Below are 9,652 nucleotides of genomic sequence, written 5' to 3' on the forward strand. Positions count from 1 at the left end.
AAGCACCCTTGGGACATGAAGATACTAATCTAATATTGAAATTGGACACAAAGCATACTGTAGAGAGAAGCCCAGTTTGAAAGAAGCACACAGGCCCTGGGATGTGCTGGGCTGGCTGATCATTGTTGGATGATGGTAGCGTGACGACAAATGGCTTTAGTACCCCTAACTTTTCTCCACCATCATCTCCATAAACCCCTTTGTGTACGATCAGTTCCCAACGCCACACTAAGGAGCACACGCCTTCATCATTAAGATGGAGAGTATCCATCTCAGCTGCTTCCACCTTCTCCATTAAGCCAAGCAATTACCTCAGGTTCCTCTCTACCGAGTCCTTAAACTATTTTTTGCTCCAGTCTCTCTATCTCATCCACATTGGCCTCTCTTAACCTTTGTGAATTTTTGACAGCAACTAACCTTTCTCCCCCACTACCCATCTCAGTGAAACTTGCTTGGTGCCTCATAAATGCAAATTTGTTTCCTCTTACCTATCCATTCAAAGCCCAAGTTTCTCCAGCAAAAGCATGCGTCATTAACAAGTTAACGCCAGGCACCCAAGAATCTGTTGCTAAACACTCCCCTTTGGTGGCAATATCTGCAGACAAGAGATCAAAACATCGATGATATCCAGCTCTATTGTTCTCGGACTGCTTGTCAAACATCCAGTCCTGCATAAATTGCAATTTCCTTCAGAGATGGCACTGGGAAGATTGAAGCCACTGTGTTCAACCCCTTCTCAAACTTTATGCCCTTACCACTGATTCCGTGCCTGTGCCTGGTCAATGTCTCAGGTTGTATACCCTCACCAAAATGGTTGGAGAGCTTGCCAACGTTCATTGTTCAAATCATGCAGCAATCTCCAGTTCAAATGAGATCCCCAGGAGCATAATTCTGCTCAATTTCAGGGACAGAGGAAGAGAGAAAGAAAAGGCTTAAGAAATGGTAAAAGCAATGGAGGGGCACAACAAAGCTGTACGACAGTCAAAATATGGGTATATCCAAATCACTAATGAGATGAGAGAATAAATTCCATGCAAACTGCCATAGCTATCAGTACTAAATATTGTGTGCTTTTAAACATATGAAATCAGCTGTCAATATAGGGTACGTCCTAGTCGTCAGATTATCAGACACAAGGTCAGGTGGATTGGCCGTGCCAAATTGCCCCTTAGGCAGAATGTTAACCAGAAGGTTAGATCCCAGGGAATTGAGTATTGGCTTGGATAGAGGATTAGCTGACTGAGAAAGCAGAGGGTCGGGATAAGTGGGTCCATCTCTGGATGGCAAACTGTAACTAGTGGGGTGTCGCAGGGTTCAGTTCTCAGACCTCAACTATTTATAATCTATATAAAGAAGCAAGCAAGGACAGAGTGTAACATAGCAAAATTCATGGACGATACTAAGACAGGTGGGAAAGCAGGCTGTGATGAGACGACAATGGTATTACAGATAGATATTGATAGGCTAGGAGAATGGGCCAGAATCTAGCAGATGTCACCTCATTACTGAAAGGATGTGGAAGCCATAGAAAGGGTGCAGAGGAGATTGACAAGGATGTTGCCTGGATTAGGTGGCATGCCTTATGAGGATAGGTTGAGAGAGCTAGGTCTTTTCTCCTTGGAGAAGCGGAGGATGAGAGGTGACCTGATAGAGGTGTATAAGATGTTGAGAGGTATTGATAGAGTGGATTCTCAGAGGCTTTTGCCCAGGGCTGAAATGGTTGCCACAAGAGGTCACAGGTTTAGGGTGCTGGGGAGTAGGTACAGAGGAGATGTTAGGGGTAAGTTTTTCACTCAGAGGGTGGTGGGTGCATGGAATCGGCTGCCGGTAGTGGTGGTGGAGGCGGATTCGATAGGGTCTTTTAAGAGACTTTTGGATAAGTTCATGGAAGTTAGTAAGATAGAGGGTTATAGGTAAGTCTAGTAGGTAGGGACACGTTTGGCACAACTTGTGGGCCAAAGGGCCTGTTTGTGCTATAGCTTTTCTATGTTCTATGGAGTTTACCGTGGATAAGTGCAAAGTTATCTATTTTGGCCAAAGGGCAAATTATTATTTAAATGGGAAACAGATTCAAAGTGCTCCAGTGCAGAGGGATCTGAGTGCCTTTTTGCATGAATCACAGAAGGTGTGTATGCAGGTACAGCATATAATAAGAAAGGCTAATGGAAGCTTGGCATTTATTGCAAAAGGACTAGATTTTAAAAGTAAAGAGGTGTTGTTACAATTGTACAAGGTATGAGTGAGACCACACCTGGAGGACTGTGTCCAGTTTTGGTCTCCTTACTTGAGGAAGGTGGTGGTGGCACTGGAGACAGTTCAAAGAAGGTTCACCAGATTGATTCTAGGGATGAAGGGCTGTTGTACGAGGAGCAGTTGGATGGCTTGAGCCGCTGGAATTCAGAAGAATGGACATGGGGAGAATCTGATTGAGGCAAGTAAAGTGCTAAAGGGGATTGAAAAGGTGGATGTTGAACAGATGTTCCCCCTTGTGGGACAGTCTAGAAGAAAAGGTCATAGATATAGAGAGAGGAGGTACGTTCAAAACTGAGATAAGGAGAAACTACTTTTCTGAGGGTTATGAATCTGTGGAACTCACTTCCCCAGAATGTAGTGGAGGCAGATTTAATCAACAGATCCAATAAAGAAACATGGGTTTCTGACGAAAAGCAGGATAAAGGGCTATGGGGAACAGGCAGGAAAGTGGAGTTGAGACCAGGATAAGATCAATCATGACCATGTTAAATGGCGGAGTGAGGTTGGAGGGCTGAATTGCCTACTCCACCTCCTAATATCTATGTTCCTATGTCTCTAGTGTTCAAAGATGTGTTGGCTAGGTGGATTAGCCTTGCTAAATACACTGGGTTATGGAGATAATGATGTGGAGATGCCGGCGTTGGACTGGGGTAAACACAGTAAGAAGTTTAACAACACCAGGTTAAAGTCCAACAGGTTTATTTGGTAGCAAAAGCCACACAAGCTTTCGAGGCTCTGAGCCCCTTCTTCAGGTGAGTGTGAAGAAGGGGCTCAGAGCCTCGAAAGCTTGTGTGGCTTTTGCTACCAAATAAACCTGTTGGACTTTAACCTGGTGTTGTTAAACTTCTTATTATGGAGATAAGGCAGAGGGGAGGGCCTGGTGGGATGCTCTTTCAGAGAGTCAGTGCAGACTTGATGGATCAAATGGCCTCTTTCTGCATTATAGAGATTCTATTAATGTATTATTTCTGAATGCTATATGGGCTGTTAGAAATTGACAAAAAGCATTTCTCCTGGTTCTTGAGATTTTTAAGTATTCTCTAAAAAAAGGGGGGGGGGGGGAAAGAGGGAACAGAACAGATAACCCTACCAGCAGTTTAGTAATAATAAAAGCTCAGTATTAAAACTGCAGCACGTGCAACAATAAACATGTGTTTATATAGCACGTCCAACATGTTAAAATATTCTAAGGTGCTTTACAGAAATGCCCAACAACACTTGTCACCTAGCTACAAAAGGTGCTTAGGGCAGATGACAGAAAACTTCAAAGAAGCAAGTTTTAAGGAGTGTCTTAAAAGGACAGTGGCGCAGTGGTTAGCAACGCTGCCTCACAGTGCCAAGGTCCCCGATTCAATTCCGGCCTCGAGTGACTGTGTGGAGTGCTCTGGTTTCTTCCCACAGTCCAAAGATGTGTAGGTTAGGTGGATTAGCCATGGTAGATGTGAAGGATTACAGGGATAGGGCAGGGGAAAGCCTGGGCAAGATGCTCTTTAGAAGAGTCAGTGCAGACTCCCTGGGCCAAATGGCTTCATTCTACACTAAGGATTTTATGGTTGTATGGAGGAAAGGGGATTAGGTAGGCAGAGGGAATTAGGTAGGGAATTCTAGCAACTATAGGCTTGGCAGCTAAAGACATGGCCATGAATGATGGGCTACCAATTATACATGCATAGGAAGCAGTTCAAGACAAGGGTCACTAGGTTGATTCCTGGAATGAAGCGTTTGTATTACGTGGAAAGGTTGAGAAGATTGGACCAATCTTCATGTGTTTTTAGACAGATTTTTGATCTACAAGGAATCATAAGATCATAAAAGACTGGCAGGAATAGGCCACAATCAGATCAGCCATGATCTTACTGAATGGTAGAACAGACTTGAGGGGCCAAATGGCCTACGACTGCTCCTATTGTGTATGTTCAGCTGGTTTTACTAACACTGCTTCATTTGTGTTCGAAGATAAGCCACAACTGCAAAATCTGAGAGATTTACAAGTAAAACTGAAACAGCACGATATACTTTTCAGAGAACAAAGGCACAAACATTGATCTTTTAACACTGTGTACTACCAATATTAGCATAGCATTGTTCTCAAATCTGAAAGAGGGAAAGGCAATTTCTCAATTTTATCAAGGCTTGAGGAAAACAAAGATAGCAGGAAAGTTTAAACTGGGACTTAAGAGGGCTAAAAGGGGCCATGAAATGTCCTTGGCAAGCAGGATTAAGGAGAATCCCAAGGCTTTTTATACGTATTTGAGGAAGAGGGTAGCTAAGGAAAGGGTGGGCTCACTCAAGGACAGTGGAAAGTATTTGTGTGTGAAGCCAGATGAGGTGGGTGAAGTCCTTACTGAGTACTTTGCATCAGTATTCACAAAGGAGAAGGATGTGGTGGATGGTGAATGTAGAAAGGAGGATGTTGACATTCTAGGATATGTTGAGATAAAAAGGGAGGTGGTATTGGAGGTTTTGAAAAACATTAAAGTGGACAAGTCCCCAGGGCCAGATAGGCTCTATCCCAGAATATTGAGAGGGGCGAGGGAAAAAAATTGCTGAGGCCTTGGCCAAAATCTTTGTATCCTCTTTACCTCGCCACGGGTGAGGTACTAGAGGATTGGAGAGTAACTAACATTGTTCCTCTATTTAAGGGCAGAAGAGACAATCCAGGAAATTACTGGCCTGTGAGCCTTACATCAGTGGTGGGGAAATTATTAGAGAAGATTCTTAGGGACACCTGTACTCACATCCGGAAGAGAATAGGCTTATTAGCGATAGGAAGCAAAGCGGAGGTCGTGTCTCACATATTTGATTGAGTTCTTTGAGGAAGTGACAAAAAAATTGACCAGGGCAGTGGATATTGTATACATGGTAAAGCCTTCGAAAAGGTTCCTCATGGCAGGCTGCTGCAGAAGGTGAAGTCGTATAGGATCCAAAGTGAGCTGGTAAGATGGATACAAAACTGGTTTGGGCATAGAAATCTGAGAGTGGCAGTGGAAGGGTAATTTTCTAACTGGAGGTCTGTGACAAGCGATGCTCCACAAGGATCAGTGCTGGGGCCTCTGTTTTTTTGAAAAGTATATATATAAAAAATTGATTTGGAGGAAAATGTACCTGGTCTGATTAGTAAATTTGCAGATGATACAATAAATTGCGGGGATGGGGGGGGAAGAGAGTAGTGGATAGTGAGGAGGATTGTCGGAGGATACAGCAGGATATAAATCGGCTGGAGACCTGGGCTGAAAGATGGCGATGGAATTTAAGCTTGACAAATGTGAGGTGGTGTGATTTGGAAGGTCTACTGCAGAAGGAAAGTATACAGCAAATGGTAGAGCCCTTAGAAATATTAGCATACAGAGGAATCTGGGCGTGCAGATCCACAGTTCCCTGAAGATGGCAACTCAGGTGGACAAGGTGGTCAAGAAGGCGTCGGGCGTGCTGGCCTTCATCAGTCAGGGCGTTGAGTATAGGAATTGGAAAATCATGTCGCATTTGGAGTATGTCCTCTATGCCCAAACCAGTTTAGTATCCATCTTACCAATGCTGCAACAGCAAACCTGCAATTGTATAATTCTTCTGAATGCTGTTGCCCTCACCCAATCCTTCCAGTTTCTGCCTTTCTTCTGCACCTATTTTAAACATGTCACTTATTCCAACTCCTCACTTTATGCTGCAACCATTTTCCTTCTCACACATCCATTCAAAACAAGCAGTTTACTCATCTCCCCATCCCAACACCACCTCACACCCACTCCTTTATGATGACTCCTCTCCCCACCCTCATTCTAATAACTCTCCTCCTTCTAAGCCCCCACCTTCCCATATGCTGACACACTCCCCACTCCTTCCCTCCACTCTCATGCTGGCCTTTCATCCTCCCTCCATGCCAATACTCTGCCACCCCCACACCCGTCCCCTCCATTTCTTCCCTTTTCTTCATGCTGGCACTCTCCTCACTTCAGTGCCACCCTCAGCCTCCTCTGATGCCTCAAAGCACCCTCCTTGGTCTCCTACATTTTGTCACTGTTTAGCAATTTAACACCAACCTGCACACAGTATAAACAGGAAAAATCATGGGATATGGAATAAAAAACGTGACAAGACCAGGTACAAGACCAAAAGACTACTGGCATCCAGGAACACAGCACAGAAATACAGATACTGCGCAAAAAATAAGCCCAAAACCTTATCTTTGATTCAATTAAACCGTAGCAGATTTGTACTAGCAGATGTTCCTCTTGTCGGAGAATCTAGATCCAGGGGTCACTGTTTAAACATAAAGGAGTCGCTCATTTAAGATGGAGATGAGGAGAACGGTTTTCTCTGAGCGTTGATTGTCTCTGAAGCACTCTTCCTCAAAAGGCAGTGGGAGTAGAATCTTATTTTTAAGGCAGAGCTAGATAGATTCTTGATTAACAAAGGAGTGAAAGTTAGGCAGAAATGTGGGCTTGAGGTTACAGTCAGAACAGCCATGATCTGATTGAATGGCAGAGTCAGCTTGAGGGGCCGAATGGCTTGCTCCTAATTGTATGTTCTATGGGTTTGTCCCTTTGCTTTCAATTCGAGTACATTAGGCTCAGTTGTGAATTTCAACACCTGCCTGTGTAATATCTCAGATTCCTGAAATACTAAGCCAACCTCTTCTGTGCCACTCCTCCAAGTGTATATTAAAAAATCTTTTATTCGTGTGAACACAAATCTATAAAATGGTGTTTTGTTAGAGTATACAACCAGACAAAACAGTAGACCCGGAGCTCAATCACATCCCAACATTATGGCTAAGCATATCTGAGACTGCCATCTCTTCAACCAACTGGATCCTTGGACACTTTGCAGGGACATTTCTGACTGATTCAATCACAGATCGTACACAAAATCAATCTTGTAACTTGACAGTTCTCAGCCACCCACTAAATACCACCTCCCCACGCAGAGAACAATGAACACATTAGAGGGAAAGCAACAACAATTCAGAAAAAGTGAACCTTGCCCAGAAACGTAATGATTTTTCTGCACCCACAAAACACAAACCCGTTTTCAAAGACAGCATAACACATCGGACAAGACCTCTGAACATGCTGCACTCTGGGTACATCCCCAACACTTCATGATCCCCATCTAGCTAGCTGATTGCTTAAAATCAGCATGAAAGAGAGTAGCTGGAGTGTTTCAGGGTTAAAAAAGGGAATGAGGCTCTGCATGACAGATGAGACAGAAAGCATGCGCGGGGGGGGGGGGGGGGGGGGGGGGTGTAGAAAAGCACTTACTAAAAGAGAAAGGAGTAGAAAGTGCCAGACACAAGTTATCCAGAAAACCAAAAGCATATGAAGCACACAGAATAACAGAAACAGGGATAGAGACAAAGGGATATTGTAACTCTTTGAAAATGCACAAAATAAGAGCAAAACAGAATAGGAAAACAAATGGTCTCATTCTGTATTTCCAAGTACAGAATGGAAGACAAAGTTAAGCAAATGTACTTTATCCATTAATAGTTAATGGGGTGGCACAGTGGTTAGCGCTGCTGCCTCACAGCACCAGGGACCCAGGTTCGATTCCTGGCCTTGGGTCAATGTCTGTGCAGAGTCTGCACGTTCTCCCTGTGTCGGCGTGGGTTTCTCCCACAGTCCGAAACACCGTGCTGTTTAGGCGCATCGGCCGTGATAAATTCTCGCTCAGTGTATCGGAACAGGCGCCGGAGTGTGGCAACGAGGGGATTTTCACAGCAACTTCATTGCAGTGTTAATGCAAGCCTACTTATAACAATAAACTTTAACCTTTTAAACTTGGAAACATAAATGCATCACTTTTGAAAAACATTTCTCCCTTTCTAATTTTCTACCCTCAGACCCTATTCTCCTAAAAGGAGTAACTTTCCGGAATACAATTTTAGGGCTACCATTGGCCTATTGTTGAGGTGAAGGGTGGGTAGCAGGTAATGGAAACAGGTCCATCAGACTACATCACACTGTGGATAATTGACAGCTCAGCCAGTGCACTCTCAACCCACAAGCATATTCACTTAGAGTAGAAATTATTGAATAGATAGGGACTTCAGCCAATCTATTTTTCCTCTTTCCTACTGTAGGTTTACTGAAGCAAATTGCTGTACCTATTATGGCCTGACTTGTTGAGAATGGGAATTGAGCAAGCAACCCTGCTGATCTATATGACTTGATCTCACAGTACAGTGCACTTATCCACTCATTTATCAGCAGAAATTAAACACTCTGTTCAGCTACTGGCATTAGCAATCAAATATGTACTACTGTACATAGAGGGGGTGAGAGATCAGGTGAAGGATGATGTGATAAATGAAAAAGACAAGAGAGCAAGGTAGCAAAAGGGAATTCATAATCAGAGTGTGTCAAGGGACAGAACATACAAGCTGAAGAGTGTGCCAACAGATATGTCTAGAGGATTTGAAAACAACAGGACAGAATTAAAGGCACTCCATCTGAATGCATGCAGATATCGCAACGAGGTCGAGGAATTGATGGTGCAAATGGAAGTAAACTGCTATGATCTAATTGCCATTATGAAGACATGGTTGCAGGGTGAGGAAGGCTAGGAACTGAATCTTCAGAGTATATGACATTTAGGGAAGAATGGGCAAAAAGATAAGGAGGTTGGGGTAACACTTAATAAATTATGAGATCTGTACATTAGAGGATCTTAGATCAAAGATCAAGATGTAGAATCAGCTTGGGTGGAGTTAAGAAACAGCAAGGGGCAGCAAACATTGGTAGCCGTTTATAGGAGAAACAGTTGTTGTAATGCAAGACATGTAACCATGGGAACGTCAATCTACTTACAGATTGAGTAAACCTAATTAGCACAAGAAATTACTGGAATGTATACAAGATGGTTTTCTGGAAGATTATATGTTGGTAAACCAACGAGAGAATGGGCTAGATCTAGTATTGTGCAATGAGAAAGGGCCAATTAATAATCTTGTTATAAAGCAGGCTCTTGGGAAGACTGACCATAATGTAAGGCCATTAAGCCCATCGGGTCTGCTCCGGCATGCAACCATGGATGAAAAGTTTCTCAACCCCATTCCCCCCACCTTTTCCCTGTAACCTTTGATCCCCTTACAAAGAACAAAGAAAAGTACAGCACAGAAACAGGCCCTTCGGCCCTCCAAGCCTGTCCCGATCATAATGCTCTAACTAAACTTTAAAAAACCCTTCTGCCCTTACTCGGTCCATATCCCTCTATTCTCTCCCTATTCATGTACCCATCCAAATGCCTCTGAAATGTTGCTGCTTTCACCACCTCCTCTGACACCCAGCATACTCTGCGTGAAAAACTTCCCCCGCACATTTCCCTTCTCTCACCTTCAACTTGTGCCCTCTTGTAATTGACACTTCCACCTTGAAAAAGCCTCTGATTATCCACCCTGTCT

This window comes from Mustelus asterias, chromosome 13, assembly GCF_964213995.1.
Source record: "Mustelus asterias chromosome 13, sMusAst1.hap1.1, whole genome shotgun sequence".
Classification (NCBI taxonomy): Eukaryota; Metazoa; Chordata; class Chondrichthyes; order Carcharhiniformes; family Triakidae; genus Mustelus; species Mustelus asterias.